Genomic DNA, 24,058 nt, shown 5'->3' with positions numbered 1-24,058 from the left:
AATGGGCAGGGGGTGCTACGAAAACGGTCCCTTCGCCAATATGTGCAGAGGGCACAATGCTGCTATGGGAACGTTGCAGCAGATTTACGAGGGCTTGCGGGACGCGTTTCAATGAGGCGACATATCTCGGCCTAAATCTGAAAACACACAAATCGGGGCTTGTGGTCCTTATCGAGGAAGTGAGCAATGATTTGGCATCATTTCCACAGAAAGGCCGTACCCATAGGCAAGCAGTAGATATACTTGGGTGTATACATAATCGAAAGGAAGACGTACCCAAAGATCCGCCTACAGCGCAAGGTAAAACTACAAATTAGGCAGGGCACAGGAGGACGTTGGTTGCACCTTACTGAAAGTCAGATAAACGCTATTCTTTCAGGAACATGGATGATATGAAGTTGGCCTGTAGAGCAAGGAATGTTATACTTGTGCCTCGACAGTGTGGACGAGGAATGGAAGCTGGCGTCAAACAATATGATGGCCGGATACAGGGTAATTGCAAGTGCAGGTACGCGGAGTCATCAATAACAAAATGTGGAAGAAACAGAGACGTTCGACTGGATGTAAAAGATGAAGGCGATAAAGTTTCTGCCGTTTGCAAAGGCGCTAAAAAATAAGTCATGAAATAAACTCGGCATGGTGAAACTAAGGGTAGCACTTTGCATTTTGAAGGCTTAGCTGGCTGCCTGAATACAAGAATATCGAGAAGAAAACAACTCGCAACTGGCTAGATAATTCTTTAGGGCAGAATAAAATATTGGGATGATGTGGCACATTATATGCCTTCGCTCAACTTCAGCCACTTTTCGGTCAGGCAGACGTATGCTGCGCAGCATCATTATGTTTAATTTTCAGGCACAGTCTCTCGAGCTGCTTCTTTATTTAAAAGTCCGAGCAATATACAACCATTGCAAATGTGATTAGGAGTTGTTGATTTTTTTTTTTACTGCCTGATCTCGAGTCGGCCTGTTCAGTGCCCATGGTGCCTGCTTTATCCTAAGCATATGCCTCGCACTCGCTCAATTTCTCCCAAGAATTCCATTCTCGCTTTAATGAATAAGATATATTCGGCGCAGATCTTAATAAATGGTGCAATATTCTCCGCGCAGCAAATCGTACTGCTGTGAACTCAAGACTTCCTGCCGAACTCAATATGCCGTTTTGGATATGCGCTAGAACGGGCGGCTTTCATAAGTTTATCTGCTGCACCGCCCGCATATGAATCATATATCTCTTGCCAGCATTAGGAAACTGTCCATTGAATTTATTACCGGTACGGACTTTTCGTCTTCCTGAATGGTTTGGTCGCGCACTTTGCTGCATTATACCAGCGAACGCCCCTGTGAGTGCATACTGTGGAATTCGGTATCTGATAATCGAGAGGACACATGGCGTAAGGGCAGCTAGTTTTGGTTGAAACAGAGTTTATTACTGATTATACGCTATTACTAGGATTCCTGCTGTTGGTAGCATATTACTAATAGAAGTGTCTAGCACGTTTTACTGCGTTCTCCTGAAATATTTCTAAGCCTCATCATTGGAACAACTACAGTATATATAAACAAATAATCTTCATTAAACTCAGCAAGTTTCTTAATGACTGCTTTATTTTTCTTTCACATAGTTACTGAATTTTTAACGTTTGTGTGTTCACGGTGTGTGCCTCATGAATTCGGTTATCACAGATATCAAAATGCTTCCCATAAATAGCTATGCTTGGAAAATAACCAGCTTCCAGATTTTCTTATAGCCACGTGACCTAAAAGCGCTCAAGTAATATTTTATTAGTTGTATTTCCTGCTCTTTCTGCCTGCCTGTTCATGTCTGCCTGCTAAAGTTACGCTGTTACTGAGGCAATCTTGGGCTATTATGGCGTTTAAAAATTCCTATCGCGTCAAAGTGATCTCTCTACATTCTCATTTTTTGACTGAACGCCAACGAGCTATCGTTTTCATATTTATATGTTATATTGCAAGATTATAGAACGAAAGCTCCATAAATGCGCCCAGTGCACAAGAATAGCTTCTATATTACCTAGAACTGTACCTAGCACTGTAAATGAACATGCGTTATGGACTTACCTAGCCTGTCCCGAAGAAAAAGCGCTGGCAGCACGTTTTCTTGCAACCCGTGGTCTTCTGGTTCCTCTGATGGCCATTCCATTACTGAGATAGAGTTGAACTGAGAGTTGTCGACTTGTCACCTTCGCTGTGCCTTGTAAAAGGGGGCCCGAACCCCCGTCAAGTGGACTAGCTTCCACTTTTTGTTCGGGCCTCCTTCCAAAGTTCTTTGGAAAAATAAACATGATTTTGATTTTGAATGGCATGCTTCGCGAAATAAATTCGTAAATGCACATAAATTTCCGCTTACATCAAGGCTGCATCTGGCTTAGCGAGGGTCTCGAATCTGGCAGCCCTGATGTCATTAGGTAGCATATCAGGGTTTATTACCCGCGTGCCTGCTCTCGTATGTTCACGTACAGCCTGACGCCATTGAGCACAAAAGGACGTTCCACGTCCACCCACCATAGCGCTGAGTGGCGCTGGCTGACACTCCCAGGGCTAGATGCAGTAAGCATAAATACTCTAGTTAGTGGACGGATTGATAGCCGTCGCCGTAACACGATTGGTAGTGCAAAGCTCGCGTAATTCTGGGGTTGTGAGTTCGGTCCCCTCTGGCAACAAGCTATCTGTTCGTCAACTTTCATTCCATATTCTGTATTATTTTCTTCATTTCAATATCAACCACAGCTAATTTCCCCGATGCCTTCGTTGTCTGATGGTTTTGTATGATCCTGTTGCTAGCATCGCATTGACTTGTGAGCTCGCGCCTTCCGCCTCCAAACACTTTATCATCTCTGGCTGTGAAAATAAGTAACATGTTACACTTATAGTTAAAAATCTGTGAATGAACCTTACTCGCAAAAACTAATTGAAGTATTTTAGGATGTTTTGAATTATTATGAAGGATTCGACTCCTTTGTTGTACCACCAGTTGCGGAAACTGCGGTCACGATCACATGACCCTTGTGTGAATTTGAACGGTGCCCCAATATATGGCTCTTCTGCGCAATAGGTTCTTGGCCTGTTTCAGCCAAGCAACGCCACCAAGCTTTCCCTGTTTCTTTCTTTTGTTTTCCTCACGGTCACGTGGCGCCATTGGTACGGAGAAAGTGCTACGACGGAGACATCAGCGTGCTCGTAGATCTGCGCGGCTTTCTGTGCGCGCTTCGTTACTCGCGCAAATGGGGTCGCATTTCACCAACTGTGGCGCCTGCATTGCAGGCCGGTGTTATTGCGCCACCCTCTTGCTGGGAGTCATCCCAAAAATACGGCTTGCAATATTGGTAGGGGGCGGGGATGAGATTGCCGGGTTCGCGCTATTTTGTACTGGGGTTTGCTAGATGAATTCAGAAAGAAGACTTCCCAAGAAAACAAAAGAATTTTGCGAAAGCGGCTAAAGTGCACTTGATGGGAAATCGAAGGATGCAGAAATAGGCGGGAAAAAAGTGAACGAGTAGCCACAAAAGAACGGCGAGACGTCCTAAGGAAACACATAGTGAAGGCGCGAAAAGAGACTATCAGCAAGAAAACAGAGAGGTTGCGCGTGAAAAATGAGAAACGTATGCGGAAAAATACAGAAGGTCAAAGAGTAAAAGCGCGGAAGAGTTCCGGCAGGCGAGTTCAGTGTGAAGGCACGTATACGCTTAGAAAGAAGACATGATCGCTAGGCTCTGCGGCAGCGGAAATAAGGCGGTGAGATTTGTGGACATTTACTCAGCTTTTGGGAACCTCCACGAAAAGCTCAGCGCCACTGTGCATTCTCCGGCAGGGAAGAAAGCTGTGCTCCGGGAGCCGGCCACGTTTAATAACGCCTGCGCCCATCGCAGCCGCAGAGGAATAATAGAAGCGCGCTGCTAGCAAAGAGCCGCTGCAGAAACAGTAAATACTAAAAATATCCCGGCTTCCGAGGGACCTCCCTTTCCTTCCTACCTTCCCAGCCACAACCTGTAACGGTCCCCGGATTGCTGTTTTTATTTTGCGAGGCTGCCTTTGTAGGGTGCTTGGTGCTTTTTGTCCCCGACTCTTCCGAAGGAGATGTAAAGGCCATGCTTGGTCCAAAGGACTTTTTCGGGCGGTTGCGTGGTGCAGTTCTTTTCATCATTTCGATGATACGTTTGTTCTGTCTTCGTCTTTCGAAGGTATTGTATAGTATTGTACTTTAAGCCACCTCCGATTGTGCTTTCTGGGAGACAGTAAACGTCACGGTGACGAAACAGCGAAGGAGCACGCCCACGTATATGTTCAACAGAGGCAACGGTGCAGTGTTGCCAATGCTTCCAGCCCATTGTCAGCGGGACGTCGGTTGTGGTGGGTGTCTTCTGTGTCTCCTGTGAATAGCGAATCTGGAGCTGACGAAGTGGCAATATATAGTGCCGTGCAAGCTTGACTTTAAATTTCTACGAGTTCTTATTGCGTTGCTACTGAGCACTTTGCGCTGCGAACCCCTACCTTCATGGCAGTCTCACGGCTTTTTTTAAAGCGAAGCTTCCTTTGCCTGTTCCTTCGACTTTCCCACTACTGCTGCCGCTGTCGCGCACACCGCGTCAGGGGGTGGTTCAGAGTGTGTATATAGATGACAGCCCGAGTAACAGCGAAAAGGCGACGGGAGAAACTCGTTTTCACCCCACCACGTCGAATGTACACAATACCCTCTCGAGCTCCCTGGCAGTCGGCACATTAGCCGCTTGGCAGCTGTACATATCCGTGACTCCCCTCAGAAGTATTGCAGAAACTGCAGCACTTCCGTTTCTATTAACGTATGAGGCCAGAGGGGGCGCAGATAGAACTGAAGAGAGGAGAAGAAGGAGAGGGAGAAGAAGCAGTTCTTATATAAGAGAGGGGGGAGGTGACGTGAGAAGGCAAGGAATCCTTAGTACTATACGACAGCGGTTGCAGGGCAAAGGATAAGCTTAAGTTCAAGATACGGTTCGGTACGCTGCTGCTATTTGTGAAAAATAAACGCCATGCAAACATGTCAAGCGGACAACTTACGCCGGGCGTGCAGAAGCAGAGTCGCATTAATTAAAGCGCTCCGCAGAGTCCAGGAGACACCACGGAATCGGTCGACCGTCAAATCAACACTTCTGTGGCCGCCGCGTTAGCTTTGCGGCTATGGCATTGGTGGAGGCCGTGCATTTGATCCCAGTCGCGGCAGCCGCATTTCGACGAGGGCGAAATGGAAAACGCACGTGTACTTAGATTTTGGGACTCGTTAAAGAACATAACGGTGTCAAAATTAATCCGGAGTCCGCGACTGCGGCTTGCCTCATTGTCCGAGTGTGGTTTTGGAACGTACAGCCCTATAATGCAATTCTTAGCTTCTATAACGTAAAACTATTTCAATATGTTTTTATTGCAATCTCCTGACGTAAATTTGCTTAACCACTGACGCAAGCATCGGGCGGTGATCCGCAGGGTTGTCTGGACAGACCAATCAAACGCTCTCCTTGTTTATAGGAGGTCACTTCTGTTTGCTTTAGAAACGAATAGCATTGCCTACAGTGAGCGGCTTGTCTTATCTAATTAGCTCACAAGAAGCGGGGAGCGCGCTCAAGTGGAGAGGGATTCGATGGGGCCGAGTCAGGGCACTGAAAATCGATAACCGGATGCAGAGGGTGGTGCCAGCGCCTGCGATTGGCCCCCTTTCCCTTGCTTGGCTTGAGGTGGCTGGTCGAAAATCGCGGTGGCATGCAACGGAAGGTTAAGGATTCCGCTAAAACTGATACTGAGAAGAGTTGGCAGAGCGAGGTCGTAAACGTGCCGAAAGTGCTTGAAAACGTTACACGGTCACGCAAAAAGGTTTATTGGGCTCAAATAAACCCCTGCTCTGCGGGAGGTGCGAGTAGCCAGTGCCTGAGCGATCGGCGGAGCCATCTTTTATTCCTTTCGGAACGGGGCAGCCTGCGGCTATTCAGAAAAAAAAAAGAGTTTTGTTCGGCCTATTAATGGATCTCTAACGCGTACACGTCACTTTGAGGTGCTGAGTTTTCGCGGTTTTATGATGTAGCGTGACAGGCAGGTGAAGTGACTGCAGCCCGAAAATTTTTGACCAATACCCGAAGGTTAATGCCGAAAAGACATCGAATCAGAAATAATATGTTCAGTCCAATCATGCATAATCAGTGTGTACACGTCATATCAAATGGGGAGCTATGGCCGTTTTCGAGACGTCATTGTGGTGTTGGTTAAGAAGGAGGACGGCACGTGGCGCTTCTGTGTAGACTACCGTCATCGGAACAGCATTACAAAGAAGGACGTCTACACGCTCCCACGTATAGACGACGCCCTTGACTGCCTGCGCGGTTCCAGCTATTTCTCGTCTATTGATCTTCGTTCGGGATACTGGCAGAATGCTGTTGACGATATGGACAGAGAAAAAACCGCGTTCATCACACCTGATGGTCTATACCAATTTAAAGTAACGCCGTTTGGATTATGCAACGCCCCTGCCACCTTTGAGCGTATGATGGACTCCTTGCTCCAAAGTTTCAATTAGTCAACATGCCTCTGCTACCTCGACGACGTCATCGCCTTCTCGCCAACGTTCGACACTCACCTTGAGCGTCTCACAAATATAACTGATGTATTTCGAAAGGCGAAGCTACAAATTAACTCGTCCAAATGTTGTTTTGGCCACCGAAAAATTACTGTTCTGGGCCATCTCGTTGACGCTTCCGGAGTACAGCCTGATCCCGACAAAACTCGCGCTGTCCGAGAGTTTCCGGTTCCGAAGACAGCCGCAGACGTTCGAAGTTTTGTAGGGCTGTGCTCGTACATTCGTCGTTTTGTTCCAGATTTTGCGACGATTGCTAGGCCCCTAACTCATCTTTTGAAGAAAAGCGTACAATTCTCGTCGGGTACTGCAGAAGCCGCGGCTTTCTCTCGTCTCGTCAGTCTTCTAACCTTACCACCCATTCTCGCCCACTTCGACCCTGATGCTCCTAAAGAATTACGTTCAGATGCGAGCGGTCATGGCGAGATTTAGCCCAGCGTCAGCGTGGCAAGGATCACGTTATTGCTTATGCGAGCCGCCTCCTAGCAGCATCGGAGCGCAACTATTCCATTACGGAATGAGAATGCCTTGCTGTTGTCTGGGCGGTTGCGAAGTTCCATCCTTACCTCTACGGTCGCCCTTTTTCCGTAGTCACTGACCATCATGCTCTCTGCTGGCTCTCATCGCTAAAAGATCCTACAGGCCGGCTTGGTTGAGGGGCTTTGAGGATACAAGAATTTTCATATTCCGTGTTGTAAATGTCTGGCCGCCTGCACCAAGACGCTGACAGTTTGTTGCGTTACCCTGTTGACGACTCTGACTCCTCCAATATTGCCAGTGCTTCTTGCGTATTCTCTGTATCCCAGCTGATTCATTTCGCCGACGAGCAACGCCGTGACGCCTACATCAGAGAACTCATCGACCGTTTTGAACTCTCCGGCTGATGCTGCTATACGCCTCTTCACCGTCCGCGACGATACTCTGTACCGTCGTAACCTTCATCCGGACGGCTCTGAATTCCTACTTGTAATACCTAAACACCTCCGCTTCACCGTTCTAGAAGAGCTTCACGACGCACCAACGGCAGGACACCTCGGCGTATCTAGAACCTATGACCGTGTACGTCGCCGTTTTTTCTGGCCGGGCCTTGCCCGTTCCGTACGACGTTAAGTCGCCGCTTGTGAACTTTGCTAACGCCGCAAGAAGCCTTCCCAGCTCCCCGCTGGTTACCTACAGCCGCTCGACATCCCTGCCGAGCCCTTCCATCGTGTCAGCTTGGACCGTCTCGGCCCATTTCCGGACTCCACATCAGGAAACAAGTGGGTTGCAGTCGCGGAGGACTACGCGACCCGCTAAGCCGTAACCCGTGCTCTTCCGACCAGTTGCGCAACTGATGTTGCGGACTTCCTTCTGCATGATATTATTTTGATTCCTGGTACTCCGCGTCAATTGCTTAGAGAGCGCGGCCGTACGTTCTTGGCCAAAGTCATTGACGACATCATGCGTGCCTGCTCAATACAGCATAAATTTACCACCTCCTACCACCCCCAAACGAAAGGCCTCACTGAGCGTTTGAACCGCATCCTTACAGTCATGCTATCCAAATACGATTCACACAACCACCATGACTGGGACCTGGCTCTACCTTACATTACCTTTGCATACAACTCTTCGCGTCTCGAAACTGCTGGCTTTTCCCCGTTTTACCTCTTGTATGGCCGCCAGCCGACGCTACCACTGGACACTGTGCCTCCGTACGCCACAGCTTCAACTAGCGATTACGGGTGATGCAATCGCCCATGCTGACCATGCTGGCCAACTTGCACGCGCTCGTCTACAAGTATCTCAAGACAAGCAGAAACAACGCGACGACCTCCGTCACTGTGATGTCCATTTTGTGCCCGGAGCCCTCGTGTTGCTTTGGTCACCATCACGTAAAGTCGACCTTTGTGAAAAACTGCTTTCCTGGTACACAGGCCCATATCGCGTGCTCCGCAAAGTGACCGATGGCGACTATGAAATCGTCCTAGCCACGCCCACTACGTCCTCCGCTGTGACAACCAGTGACAATGTCCCTACGTTGCCCGACTAAAGCCCTAACTACCCATGCACCTTGGATATTTACCAGCACCGTGACGGCAGTTTTGCCGCCGGGGGTAGTATTACGATATCATCGAGCGATGCTCCAGAGACGAGCCACCGCGAGAACGACGAAGTTGGCCGGTGGCCTTGGCTCGAGCGAGTGTCAGCCTGGCTGCCTGGTTCCAGTGTAAATAGCGTGTAAATAGTGTCTTTCGTCTGTGTCTTTCCACACGTAACAATATTCTGCAATGAGACTGCCTAGTTAATGTCTAAAAGTCCTAGAGGATCAACATTCTACTGGAGATAACCAAAGTAATTAGTAACTAAATGATTATTTACCTAATTATTCAATGTTCAGGTAATATGAGCGCAATACAAACCAACAATACTATAATTAAATATTTAGTTATTTAATGCATTACCAATAATAATTTTTGTTACATGGGTTAATTTGGAATTTGATCAGAATCAGAATCAGCTTATTCATGACAAAATGGGGATAATTACAGCATATGTATATACAGAAGGAGGTCCTGTAGTTAGAAACTGGAATGGGACCTCCTGTGCATGATGACTAGAATTAATAATACAAACAACAATGGCAACATGTAAAATTTACGGATAGAGGTTTTAGGAGAGAAGGCATAAATCAATAGAAAAGCAGCATATGAACGTATTAAACAATAACAAGGCTTCGACTTAGTCAACAAAAGGTGAAACTACAAAAATAGCTTAAGAAGAAAGAAAGTAAAAAAAAAGATATGTGGAAGAGAAATAGAGAAACAAAGAGAAGGTTAATAATACAACTCATACTATACTCAAATGGGAAAGTTGGAGGAAGCTAAAAGAAAATGCTTAAGTTCAGTACGAAATCTGTGAGCTCTGAGCAATTTTAAAGGGAATGGTAATGTGTTCCACAGAGATAAAGCTGAAAAGTGTAATGACTGCTTACCATAGTTGGTGCGAACTAAGGGTAAAATGAAGTTATTATTTTCTGGAAATCTAGTATTATTTATCTAGTATTAGTAAGGGATGTCTTGGGGATGATGGTTACTGGAATATCATTGTTTAATGCCCTAACGATAAATATGGGCAGGTTATATTTAACAAGGTCAATCGCATTCAAATTATTATGTGCATGTAACAGCCGAGTTGCGCTAATGCTACGAGGTGAAAATGTTATTAGCCGAATTGCTCGATTCTGAATGACTTGCAACGAAGTTAGGTGACTGTTGTAAGTGTTTCCCCATGATTCAGTGTTTTAGTTAATATGAGAATGAAGAAAAGCATAATAAAGCGACATGAGAGTAGGAAATTACAAATATGGTCGTGCTTTGATTAAAACGCGTATTCCGTATGCCATTTTCTTTTTAACATTAGCTATGTGAAGGTGAAATTTAAGATGGCGGTAAAATTCCACACCTAAATAGGTGCAATGATGAACTGCATTGATTAGGTGATTGTTGATGGAAATAGACTGAAGGAGCTCAGGAGATCGCTCATGTGAGGCAAAGACGACAAAATTGGTCCTATTATGGTTAATCTGTAGTTTGTTAATTTCATGCCGTGTGGAAATTTTCACGAGAGCTTCATTGAGCGCACGTGTTAGCATTGATATACAATTGTTAGAGCTAAATATAATAGTATCATCGGCGTACAGAATACACTTCGATGAGGAGAGGCAACTGGGCAGATCATTAATATAAATTAGGAAAGGTAGAGGACCTAATATGGATCCCTGTGGAACACCAATGTTAGTAGTAGCTTCTTTAGAGTAGTACCCAGAAATATTAGCGACTTGTTTCCTATCTTGTAACTGCGGATTAGAAGTAGAGGCGTACCAGCTATTCCGATGGCTTCAAGTTTAGCACAAAGAATTGTGTGATTAATTCTGCCGAAGGTCTTGGATAGGTCAACGAATATCGAGGCTGCGAATTTACCTTCATCAATTGCTTTTTTGAGATAATCAGAGAGAGATATAAGATAATTAATATATATAATATAATATATAATTAATAGATGATGATGATGACGCAGAGGTAATGAATGATACCGTAACGAGGCTGGCTTCAGAGGCAGCAATTGAAGTGGGAGGCAAGGCACCAAGGCCTCCAGGAGGCAGGCTCTTCCAAGTGTAATAAGATGATTTATTATGAGGCACTAGGCCCAGTCTAGTAGCACTGGCAGTAGACGAAAGCTGATCACGCGCACAGCCGACACAAGAGCGCCTTCTTCGTCTTCGTCTTCACCACAATGGCCCCCGGGAGAGAAGAGGAGCCATCCTGGCGACTTACGGCGTAGGTAGGATGAGGGGGTCATAGTACGGCTTAAGTCGGTTGACATGAACCGTGTCACGCCCGCGATGCCTATGGTCGGGTGAAGGTGTCACAGGTTCCACAACATAGGTGACAGCGGAGGTACGGTCTATGACGCGGTAGGGGCCATCATAGCGTGCAAGGAGTTTGGTCGAAAGGCCAGGGCTGTGAGGCGGGACCCACAACCAAACAAGGGAACCAGTCGGGAAAACTGGTGTAAGCGCGTCACTGTCACACCGCAGCTTTTGACGACCTTGAGCAGCGGTCGTAAGGGTTCGCGCGAGCTGCCTACAGTCCTCGGCGTATTTGGCGGCTTCAGACACAGTCGTGCATTCGGAAGCGTCGGGTCGGTATGGGAGCATTGTGTCCATAGTACACGAGGGCTCTCGTCCATACAGCAGAAAAAAGGGCGAAAAGCCAGTGGTAGCTTGTGTGGCCGTATTATAGGCATACGTGACGAAAGGCAAAACAGTGTCCCAGTTACTGTGATCCGAGGCGACGTACATAGTCAACATGTCACCGAGTGTGCGGTTGAACCTCTCTGTCAAGCCGTTCGTTTGCGGGTGGTAGGCTGTAGACTTGCGGTGAACGATGCTGCATGCAGCGAGAAGGGCTTGGACGACTTCGGACAAGAAGACACGTCCCCTGTCGCTGAGCAGTTCGCGTGGTGCGCCATGTCGAAGAACGAAGTTCCGCAAGATGAAGAACGCAACTTCGCGCGCAGAGGCTGCCGGGAGTGCGGCAGTCTCGGCGTAGCGCGTCAGGTGGTCGACACCTACAATTATCCATCGGTTACCCGAGGAACTGCAGGGAAGTGGCCCGTATAGGTCTATGCCGACGCAATCGAAGGGCCGAGCCGGGCAGGGCAGCGGCTGTAGCTCACCAGAAGGGCGCTGTGGAATTTTACGCCGTTGGCACGCCATGCAAGCGCGTACGTACTGGCGCACGAAGTGATACATGCCGTGCCAGTAGAAACGCTGCCTTAGCCGAGTATACGTTTTCAGAACACCGGCGTGACCATTATGAGGAGCAGCATGAAAATAAGCGCATATGTCAGAACGCATGTGTCGTGGTATCACCAGGAGCCATTTGTGACCATCAGGCAAATAATTTCTGCGGTAAAGAACGTTGTCGCGGACAGTAAAGTGAGCGGCTTGGCGACGAAGTGTTCGAGAAGAGGGTGTGGCGGATGGGTCGTGGAGGAAATTCAGCATAGTTGAAAGCAGGGGATCCTTACGCTGCTCGTCCGGCATATCAGCGACGTTGAAGGCTGACATGGATGCGAAGAGCGGAGACACTGAAGCCACATCACAAGGTAGCGGCGATCGGGAAAGCGCATCGGCGTCAGAGTGCTTTCTGCCCGATCGGTAGACAACGCGGATATCATATTCTTGTAAGCGGAGTGCCCATCGCCCTAGGCGACCTGACGGATCCTTCAACGAGGACAGCCAGCAAAGTGAATGGTGGTCGGTGACAATGTCAAAAGGGCGACCATATAGGTATGGACGAAATTTGACGAGCGCCCAAATAATGGCCAAGCACTCCTTTTCTGTTACTGAGTAGTTGGCTTCTGCCTTCTTTAAAGTGCGGCTCGCATACGCGACGACGTACTCGTCATAGCCGTCTTTCCGTTGTGCGAGGACTGCACCAAGTCCGATACCGCTGGCGTCCGTATGTACCTCTGTAGGCGCTGTGGGATCGTAGTGTCGAAGAATCGGTGGCGAAGTAAGTAGGCGACGTAGTTGCTGGAAGGCTTCGTCACGGGAAGTTGACCACGCGGAGATGCCGTTGGTAGCGGTAAGCAAATTGGTCAGTGGTGCGATGATAGTCGCGAAATTGCGCACAAAACGCCGAAAGTAAGAGCAGAGCCCTATAAAGCTGCGGAGCGCCTTAAGAGTAGTGGGCGTCGGAAACTCTGCGACCGCGCGAAGCTTGGCTGGGTCAGGAAGCACGCCGTCCTTCGATACAACGTGACCCAATATTGTTAACTTGCGAGCAGCAAAACGGCACTTTTTGATGTTAAGTTGGAGGCCAGCAGAGGTGAGGCAGGTCAGTATCTCATGCAAGCGAACGAGGTGCGTCGGGAAATCTGGCGAAAACACCACGATATCATCAAGGTAGCACAGACATGTTTTCCACTTGTAGTTGCGAAGGATGGTGTCCATCATACGCTCGAAAGTAGCGGGCGCGTTGCAGAGCCCGAATGGCATGACGGTAAATTCGTACAAGCCATCGGGCGTGATGAAAGCTGTCTTCTCACAGTCATCATCTGCCATCGGCACTTGCCAATAGCCGGAGCGAAGATCCAAAGATGAGAAGTACTCCGCGCCTTGCAAGGAGTCGAGGGCGTCATCTATCCGAGGCAGCGGATAAACATCTTTACGAGTGATCTTATTGAGTCGACGGTAATCCACACAGAAGCGTATTGACCCGTCCTTCTTGCGTACTAATACTACAGGAGACGCCCAAGGACTGTGGGAAGGGCGAATGACGCCACGGTGCAGCATGTCGTCGACCTGCTCGTTAATGATCTTTCGCTCGGCTGCCGACACGCGGTATGGTCGCTGGCGTAAAGGAGGATGGGAACCAGTGTGGACGCTGTGAGTGACGGTTGCCGTACGCCCCAGAGATAGTTGGTCACAGTCAAACGACGAGCGAAAATTCTGAAGAAGCGCGAAGACTTGTTGGCGATATGGAGGCGGCAGATCGGCGTCTACGACAGATTCAAGAACGTCGGACGAGGACGGCGACAATGATGATGATGATGTGCACGGCACGGGAGAAGTGAGGGCGTCGAGTTCATAACAGGCCATGTCGTCGGAAACATCGAGAATGTGAAGCGGGTCAAGGGGCTGAACACGACCGAGTGATTCGCCGCGCAGTAACGTCACATGGTAGTGAGACGGGTTACACACAAGCATTGAGAATAATCCAGACACAGTGGTGAGTACGGCAAATGGGAGAGGTAGGGCTTTGCGACGTAGAAAAATCGGCGATGGTGTAAAAAGTACTGTAGCGTCTGGCGCGGTAGAGCAAGAGACGGGCACAAGCACACACATGTCGGGTGGTATGTCCGTATCGGACACAATAGTGAGCTTGGAGGCTTTTTGTTCAGAAGGGTCAGGCAGCGGGGCATCGGCAAGCGGGAAAAGCGCTACTTCGGCCCGGGCGCAGTCGATGATGGCACGATGGTGAGACAAGAAGTCCCAGCCGAGAATAATGTCATGCGAACATGATGACAACACGAGAAATTCAACAACATAGACAATGCCGTCGATGACCACCCTTGCAGTACATTGAGCGAGCGGGGCTATATGCTGCGCAGTCGCGGTGCTTAGAAGCATACCAGACAACGGCATTGTGACCTTATGGAGGCTGCGACAAAGCTTTTCGTCGATAACAGAAACTGCAGCCCCAGTATCAATAAGCGCAATTGCGGCGGTTCCTTCGACCAAAACGTCCAATAAATTGCGTGGCGACTGTGCAGGCCTTGTAGAAGTCGCGAAGCTTGCAGTTCGTGCCTGCGGAACTGCAGCAACTAGTTTCCCTCGCTAGGTGACTGGCGGCGACGTAAGGGGGAAAGTGAGCGACGACGTGGTGATGGCGAACGATGGGTGCCGACAGGGCGTCGAGGAGGCGGCGAAAACTCGTGGTCGGGAAGCATCGCATGCCCGGTGGTATCGTGGGAATAGGCATATCCAGGTGGTGCGACAGTAGCGTTAGCAGGTGGCATGCGACGATGGCAGAAGCGCGCAACGTGGCCGGCGACACCGCAAGCGAAGCATATGGGTCGGTTGTCGCGTGTGCGCCAAGGGGTCTGAACTGGGCGTCGAGATGGAACGGCAGGCGACGCGGGAGGAGGTGCAGCTTGAAGTCGCATTGGCGCCGGAAACGAGAACGTCGGCGGCGCAGGTCGCGCGGCGACTTCGGCATAGGTCAGAGGTGCAGCCACGGGAGGGCAGGGTTGGGCGAAAGGTAAAGACCCAGCAAGTTCCTCGCGAATGGCCCGCCTAATGGGAGCAGCCAAAGATGTGTCAGGCTGGGGAGGTCCATCGTTGAGAGGCAGCATAGACAATTGGCGCGCCACCTCCTCACGAATGAAATCCTTAATTTCAACAGAGAGCGATGCTGCTGGCGTGGTGTGTGAGCGAAGCGTGAGGCCCGAGAGAGAGTCGCCAGGTGCGAGAGCGCTGCGCGCAAGGACCCTCTGTCGACGCAGCTCATCGAAGCTCTGGCAAAGAGTGACGACAGCTGCGACAGAAGTAGGGTTCCGCGCCAGGAGCATTTGAAATGCGTCGTCCTCGATGCCCTTGAGGATGTGCTTCACCTTGTCCTCTTCAGTCATGGTGGAATCGACGCGGGCGCAAATATCAACGACATCCTCTATGTAACTAGTATAAGTCTCGCCGGGCTGTTGAGCGCGCTGGCGGAGGCGTTGTTCAGCACGGAGTTTTCGCAAGGCTGGGCGACCGAAGACTTCCGCGAATGCAGTTTTGAAAGCGGACCAAGTTTGGAGTTCCCGTTCGTGATTGTGGAACCAGAGATTCGCAACGTCAGCAAGATAGAAGATGACGCTACGGAGCTTCGTCGGGTCATCCCACTTGTTGTGTTCACTGACGCGCTCGTAGGTAGAGAGCCAATCTTCTACGTCAGTCTCACCTGATCCGCTATAAACAGGAGGGTCCCGCTGCCGTTGCACGGCGCCGCACATGACAGGAGCGGCAGATGCGCCAAGCGGATTGTTGGGAGCGTCGTTCATAGTAGCGGCTGGAGCAGATGTTAAAGTTCGGCTGCGAAGTTCCAGGGTGAGGTCGGGGAGTGCAGCACCTTCCACCAAATGTAATAAGATGATTTATTATGAGGCACTAGGCCCAGTCTAGTAGCACTGGCAGTAGACGAAAGCTGATCACGCGCACAGCCGACACAAGAGCGCCTTCTTCGTCTTCGTCTTCACCACACAAGTAACATAGGACCTAATAAAGGAACGACAAAGAATGAAAGTGTCCAACTGAAGAGGTAAGATAGAATTCGCGGAACTGTTAAAACTGATCAACAACGCGAAAATAAGCGATATTAGAAATTGTAACGTGTGAAAGACTGAAGAAGCCATGGACGCAGCCTGCAATCAGTGAGAAGGAAACCTGGCACAGGACAAACCAAGATGTATGCACTGAAAGATAAGCAGGGTAATATCATCAGCAATCTCGAAGGTATAATAAAAGCAACTGAAGAATTCTGTACTGGCCTGTACAGTACCCAGAGGACTCGGGAGTACTCCATTCGAAGCAATAGTGAACAGTATACAGGAACTCCTCCTATAACTAAAGATAAGGCCAGAATGGTCTTGCAAAGCATGGAACCGGGAAAAGCGGCAGCAGAGGATGGAATAACAGTCCATTTAATCAAAGATGTAGGAGTCATAATGCTAGGAAAATTCGCGGCTCTTTATACGAAGTGTCTATCGACTGCAAGGGACCCAGAAAACTGGGAGAATGCAACATTATACTAATCCACAGAAATGGCGACGCCAAAGAACTGAAAAATTATGGCCAATTAGCTTACTCCCAGTATTATATAAAGTATTTACCAAGATAATCTCCAATAGAATAAGGGCAACATTGGACTTTAGTCAACCAAGTGAGCAGGCTGGCTTCAGGAAAGGATAGACTACAATGGATCACATCTATGTCATTAATCAGGTTATCCAGAAATCCGCAGAGTACAATAAGCCTCTCTATATGGCTTCATAGATTACGAAAAAGCAGTTCAGTAGAGATACCAGCAGTCATAGAGGCATTGCGTAATCAAGTTGTACAGACCGCTTACGCTAATACCGTGGAAAATATCTACAGAGTTTCCACAGCCACCTCAATTCTACACAAGAAATGTAGGAAGATACCTATAAAGAGGTCAGACAAGGAGACACAATCTCTTCAATGTTATTCACTGCGTGCTTGGAATAAGTATTCAAGCTATTAAACTGGGAACGTTTCGGAGTAAGTCTCGACGGCGAATACCTCAGCAACCTTCGGTTTTCCGATCAGATTGCTCTATTCAGCAACACTGCGGATGAGTGACAACAAATGATTGAGGACCTTAACAGGGAGAGTGTAAGAGTGGGGCTGAAGATTAATATGCAGAAGACAAAGATAGTGATAAATAACCGGGCAAGGAAACAAGCGTTCAAGATCGCAAGTCAGCCTCTAGATTCTGTGAGTACGTTTACTTAGATCAACTCACAGGAAACCCTCACCATGAGAAGGAAATTCACAGAAGAATAAAAATGGGTTGGAGCGCATACGGCAGAGATCGTGAGCTCCGGGCTGGGAGCTTACCGTTATCATTGAAAAGGACAGTATACAATCACTGCATTTTACTGCTGCTAACATATGGCGCAGAGACATAGAGACTGGCAAAGAAGCTTGAGAAGAAGTTAAGGACCACGCAAAGAGCGATGGAACGAAGATTACTAGGCGTAACGTTAAGAGACAGAAAGAGAGTGGTTTGGACCAGAGAGCAAACGGGTATAAACAGTACTCTAATTGACATCAAGAGAAAACAATGGAGCTGGGCAGGTCATGTAATGCGTAGGTTAGATAACCGTTCGACCATCAGGGTTGAAAAATGGGTACCAAGAGAAGGGAAGCGCAGTAAAGGACGGCAGAAGACTATGTGGTGCGATGAAATTAGGGGATTTGCGGGTGCTAGTGGGAATCGGTTGACGCAGGACAGGGGTAATTGGAGATCGCAGCGAGAGGCCTACGTTCTGCAGTGGACATAAATGGGCTGATGATGATGAATAATTAAAAGCAATTGAATACTTTTCATTGTCCTGACATCTTTATATTGCGACGAATACCGCTCTGTATAATTCAAACTCGAACACCTCAGGGAAGAGCAAGCCTTTATTTTGAACGAATGTGTCGTTTGAACTGCATAAACGACAAAAAAAAGGAAATCACTAACGACACAAGCTTCGACGCACACGCTGGCGCCCACAACGAGCACAACTGAGCACAACAGGAAAGAGCGACGGTAAGCCCTATGGCACAGATGTTGGCGGCGGCGCTGGTGCCGCTTGGGCTGGCATCCAATTGACAGACCTCTCCACACTTTCGGCTTCACGCCAATGCATGGCGCCTACCGTATCTCAACACACTACCCCCTTCTGGTGCATTCTATCCCCTACACAAATGAAATGCCGTGATGGCGACCAGAGATGATAGGGTAGCAAATTAAGATGATTGTCGATAAAGTAATTAGCAGGTTATATGGTAAGTTCCGTGAAATCGATAGCGGGCAATGGTGTTCGACAAACCCTCTGGCTCTATTTTGCCTCTCATGTAGCCAGAGCGCTTTCAATAGGTGAAGCGCCAATAGTGACGGCACACAAAAAGAAATGGAGACAGGACAAGGCGCTTTGTCTTGTCTGTATTTCTTCTTGTGTGCCGTCACTATTGGCGCTTCACCTATTGAAAGCTATGCAACAACTAGCCCCACAACGTGTTTTACTCCAGAGCGCTTCATGGGTCGATTATCTCTCCACTACTTCTGAATGTTCTCATGAATGACCTTGCGTTCACTCCTTCAATACGCGCAGTTTTTCTATACGCCGATCGCACCGTACGACAGGCAAAGCGTTTATGCTATAAATCGGCGATCAATATGCTGCAATAAGATGCCTATACCGCAATTGACTGGTTTTTTAAATTGAAATTGTTCAAAACAATAATTCGAAATAAAGCTGGCTCGTTTCAGAAACCCCTTGAAGATGAGATCGATAGATGAACATATTTATTTGCACAGTAAGATTTCTTCGCCATGTATTTGTGCTGCAGTAGGGTATGTGTAGTTAATATTATAGGTGTGCGTACAATTTGACTCAATGGTATCGTGACAATAACATTAAGTTATGGTTGTTGCAAAGTCCGGAGTATTGCCTGGTTATTTTATCAGTGTAAGAGTATAGTTTTGTTATCGGTATTGTTACACGCGTATGATAGTTGATTGTTTGCACGAGGTGCTTGGGCGCCATCATTCGAGATAGGAGAAGGAAGAACGAACTGGGCTCGCGCTTTGAATCTAACCGGTGAGCGCTGCAACCGCTGTTGTAAAAATAACCTATAAGTAGTTGCTCGTCTTACTGACTCGTCTTTCGCGTAACATTGTGGTGGAGGTGAGGGGTATCGATCCCTAGCTGTACCTCACGTACCGACGGTTCGTGAAAGATTTCGCAGCGATCGCTCGGCCACTCACTGAACTTCTGAAGAAAGACGTGCCTTTTACAGGGGGTCCGCCTAAGGCTGCCGCATTTTTACGCCTTATCGCGATTCTCACCAATCCATTACTCTTGGCCCACTTTGACCAGTGCGCACCTACTGAGGTCCGAACCGATGCCAGTGATTATGGGATCGGCGCCGTCTTATCGCAAAGCCAACACGGGCACGACCGCTTTATAGCCTACGCTAGCCGGCTCCTGACACCTGCAGAGCGCAACTATTCGACTACTGAGCGCGAATGTCTTGCTCTCGTCTTGGCTCTTTCAAAGTTCCGCCATACTTCTATGGCAAGCCCTTCTCAGTAATCACAGACCATCATGCGCTCTCTTGGTTTTCATAGCTCAAGGATCCTACTGGCAAGCTCGGTCTTTGGGCCCTCCGACTACAAGAATATCCCTACACAATGACTTACAAGTCGGGACGCCAACACTAGGACGCAGACTGCCTCTCTCGCTACCCAGTCGAAGATGCGACCTCGACATCTGATACTGACACCGACGCCTGTGTTCACTCTTTATTCCACTGCGCCATGTCGCCGACGAGCAGCGCCGTCATCCGTCCTTGCGTATCATCATTGACCGCCTGGAATCGTCATTGCCCCACAGTTCCCTTTGCTTATTTGCACTTTAAAATGGCGTACTCTACCGCTACAACGTTCACCCCGACGACTCTGCATTAGTCCTTGTGATCCCTAAACACCTTCGCTCGGCTGTCCTCCACGAACTTCATGACCTCCCCACTACCGGTCACCTGAGTGTGTCACGTACCTACGAACGGATCCGTCGATGCTTCTTATGGCCAGGGCTTGCTCGCTCCCTTCGAAGATACGTAGCTGCGTGGGAGAAATGCCAGCGACGCAAGACATCATCGACGCTCCCTGCTGGCTACTTTCAACCACTCGACATTCCCACGCAACCATTCTTTCGGGTTGGTTTGGACCTACTTGGCCGTTTTCCTCTTTCTACCTCGGGGAACAGGTGAATCGCTGTGGCAACGGTTTACGCCACGCGCTATGCCATCACCCGAGCGCTTCCTACAAGCTCCGCAGCACATGTCGCCGATTTTCTTCTACGTGACGTGATTTTATTACATGGAGCTCCGCGAAAACTTCTCACAGACCTTGGCCGGACATTCCTACCAACAGTTATCGCGGACATCCTGCAGTCCTGTGCCACGAGGGACAAACTATCCACGTCATACCATCCGCAAACAAATGGCCTCAGGGATAGTCTCAATCGGACTGTCACAGACATGCTCGCGAAATATGTCTCTTCAGACCACACTGACTGGGACCTCGCACTACCGTTTGTAACCTTTGCTGATAATTCCTTGGGCCACGACACCGCCGGTTAGTCCCTATTTTTCCTTCTGTTCGGTCGAGAACCCACACTTGCCCTCGACACAAGCCTCTCGGTTCACGCGGCACCGACCAGTGAATATGCACTTGACGTCGTCGCCCGCTGTGCCCACGCAAGGGAAATTGCCCGTGACCGCCTTCTGAAATCCGAAGAGAGTCAAAGGCGTTTGTACGACCGGCGACGCCGAGACGCGCACTTCCTGCCTTGCTCTTTGGTGCTTCTATGGTCTCCGTCGTGTGAGGTCGGCCTGTCAGAAAAACCGCTTTCTCGTTACACAGGCCGAGTGCTTCGTGCCGTGACTCCCGTCCCCTAAGATATCGCCCCAAACGCCCCATCTGCTTTCAAGTCCAGTGATATCGTGCTCGTTCCACGACTGAAGCACTATCACCCTCGCAGTGTGGACATTTAGACGCTCCGGGACGTCGCTTCTGCCGCTGGGGGATTATGCTACAGGCGTGTGATATTGGATTGTTTGAACGAGGCGCGTGAGCGCCATCGCTCGAGAAAAGAGGAGGAAGAATGAATTGGGCTCGCGCTGTGAAATAATATCAAGGGAAGGCTCCACGCCTGCGTCCTTCGCGTTCGGATCTGCTGGCCTCGACAAAGCAACCGTTTCCTAGACCTGCAGTGCTGTTTCGGCTCAGTATCGGGTGGTTTCAGGTGTCTCATTAAGCTTAGTTTAGCTCCTGGTTGATCGCCATTCTTTGCGTCAGCCGTCTTGGGCTGATGTCGACCAGTTCTCCTAGCCAGGTGTGATCCGCCTGGTCAGCATCTCTGCCACCTAATGAATTGCCTCTCGATTTATTTTTCGCAGTGGCGTCAGCACCATTCCTGTGGCGCTTGTGCCTACCAATGGAGGTTCCATCAGGATAACGAATCCACAAGCTGTCCAGAAGACACTTAAGACCACGTCCAACCACTTCCAGACCATCACCGACGCGCGAGAGTTCGGACGGGGAGTTATAGTGTATCGTTCACCGACCAGACCTGTGTTGAAGACCTCGTGAAATGCGCTTCATTCGCTTCCACCCCGGTGAGTCCTTTTATTCCGCCTCACCTTGCGTGCACCACGGGTCTTGTACGGGGACTAGACTCCCGATTAAGAACAACTGAAACCCTGGACAAGCTTTCCGCAGCAGGCGTCATTGCTATTTACCATTACAATTGACTGGTAAATAAGGAGTGGGTTCCGACGGAATCTGTAATTACAACGTTTGTGGGCACAGCATGTCCATCTGAAATAAAGGTGTGGCCTTTTTGTTCCGTGTAGAGTCACTCACGTCACGTCCAATCCAGTGTCAGAATTGTTGGAGATTCGGGCACAGCGCAAGTAGATGTAAGTCTAGCTTGCGTTGCGGCACCTGTGGAAATGGTCCTTCTTCACGTGAATGCTCTGCTAAATCTCAAAATTGCTGCCTCTGTGGGAGAGCACACCCAGCAGACTATTCGACCTGGCCAGCTCGCTCTCAAGAAATACAAATTCTTGAAATAATCGACCACCGTCGCTGCTCCCGAAGAGATGCAATTGCAGTTATTAAGGACGGATACTCTGGTGTTACAGCGCGCAACACTCGAAGCGTGGTTCTCAATCTCTCAGAAGCAATTGACTCTGATGTGAAAAAAGGAATGGCTAAAGCTATGGATAAATTGATATCCAGTCTCTCTGATTGCTTAGCGCAAATCACTTCCAGTCAGATGATGCAAATAATGCAAACCACCAAGACACCAATGCAGCCCCCAGTATTTAACGCCAAACCTCGAGCGCCTAGCAATGAGGTAGAGACGCCTTCTACATTTGCAGAACATTCCTCAAACACTACTCTAGTCAAACCTAGCGAGGATGAGCCCTCTTATTTAGACACTGTTTGTGTCACAGATATGGAACTTAACACTCGAGCTCCCAAACGTATGGGATCCCCAATTTCCAAATTCAACCGATTTCCATAGTCAACCATCGCCTATGATTCCAGAAATTATTCTGAAGGCGGCAGCTGCCGCTGCTGTGCGTTCAACGCCGTTGGACAGTTGACAGAACTGCATATTTTCAGCTTTAACAGATTTATCTTGTGTATCTGTTCAATTCAATCCAGATATCTTACTTCTTCAAGAAAGTTGGCTTTCACCACAGAAAAAATTTCATTTAAAAGGTAATCGGTCTTTCCGACTAGATCGACACTCGCGAGGTGGAGGATTACTGATACTTGTTTCCAGTAAAATTTGTCACAAGGCAAAAATTTCTTTTCAAATCATGGATACCGACTGCGAAATTTTGGCTATAGAAATACGTCTCCAAGGGTAGCATCCATTTTCAATAAAGAATGCTTATTTCCACAACGGTGTGCAAAGCATACGTCAAGATTATAGGGCTGTGGCTGCCTGTTTGTTTGTAGGGGATTTTAATTCGCATCACGTGTCGTGGGGCTAAAACAGATTTGTGTGGTAAGCGACTATAGGAGTGGACTATTGATAGTCACCTTTCATGTCAGAACAAAGGACAAGTAACGTTTGCTAGAGGCGCTTTCGTTCGGTGCTATATTTAACATTTTGTAGCGCTGGCATCAAGGTTCTATCGTGCGTGGCGGTTGACTCAGCAACCAACAGTGATCATCTTCCTGTGTCATTTGAAATCGTTTGTCCAATAACATTTTTAGAATACAAGGCATGCACATTTGTGAACCATACGAAATTTAAGACTTTCTTGCGTTCAGCCGTTTCGAAACTTGCCAATGCCAATGATATGAAAATCGCTTCACCATTTGCTCAATTATAGAGGATTCCCGGAAGCAGGCAGAATTTGTCATCCCTTCGGCTAGAGGCACCGCTTGTCGTTGGTGGAATAATGACTGTACGCGGGGCTGTAGAAAAACAAAAGCCACTTGGAAAATGCTTCTGCATAATCAGTGCCCGACAAATTGGGAAAATTATCAGTTTCACGCTGGTGTATTTAAGCGTACTGTTAATCGTGTCAAAGACGAATACAATATTAGGCAATACGATTATCTAGCAAATAAAAAATAAGAGTGCTTTATTTGCATTTCTTCGTGCTAGGAAGGTGCTACCAGCACCCTTAACATTGGACTCGATTGTTTCGACCCCGCAAGAATTGAGCGCCTCCCTAGAAGATTTTGCCAAAGGGTTAGAAAATCAATTTACGGCCCGGCTTGCGGCTATTCATTGTACATTAGATCCTTCGGATGGCTTGCCGAATTTCTGCCACTGGCCCTGACAGTGTCACAAATGCAATGTTAAAAATATTCTTACAGGAAATGCCTAACGTTCTTTTAGACCAGGTGAATTAAGTATGCTTGGATTCCATTGCAATGGATTCTACCTAGAAGCGGTCGGCCGCCCAGACACAGCCCTTCCTAGGATCGATATTGCAATCGAAGCTCGCCAATGTAATATTGATGCTTACCAACAAGCAGGAAGGTATGTATTGGAGAACATTAAGCCCATTGCGCTTACGTCA

The 24,058-nt window shown here is 48.4% G+C and overlaps 1 protein-coding gene across 9 annotated transcripts in view; it reads left to right on the top strand.

Moving 5' to 3' along the window:
• Window positions 1–24,058, top strand: part of LOC142580110 (FMRFamide receptor-like) — a 1,221,375-nt gene that overhangs the window by 1,003,453 nt on the left and 193,864 nt on the right. For 2 of the 9 annotated variants that reach the window (XM_075690914.1, XM_075690922.1), the window contains one exon: window positions 21,404–21,622. The exons of the other annotated variants lie outside the window; for them this stretch is intronic. The gene's annotated coding sequence lies outside the window, so the exon portion shown is untranslated. The remainder of the gene's footprint in view (window positions 1–21,403; window positions 21,623–24,058) is intronic. 9 annotated transcript variants of the gene reach the window in all.

Source organism: Dermacentor variabilis, chromosome 4, assembly GCF_050947875.1.
Source record: "Dermacentor variabilis isolate Ectoservices chromosome 4, ASM5094787v1, whole genome shotgun sequence".
Classification (NCBI taxonomy): domain Eukaryota; kingdom Metazoa; phylum Arthropoda; class Arachnida; order Ixodida; family Ixodidae; genus Dermacentor; species Dermacentor variabilis.
This window is presented reverse-complemented; position numbering and strand designations above follow the sequence as displayed.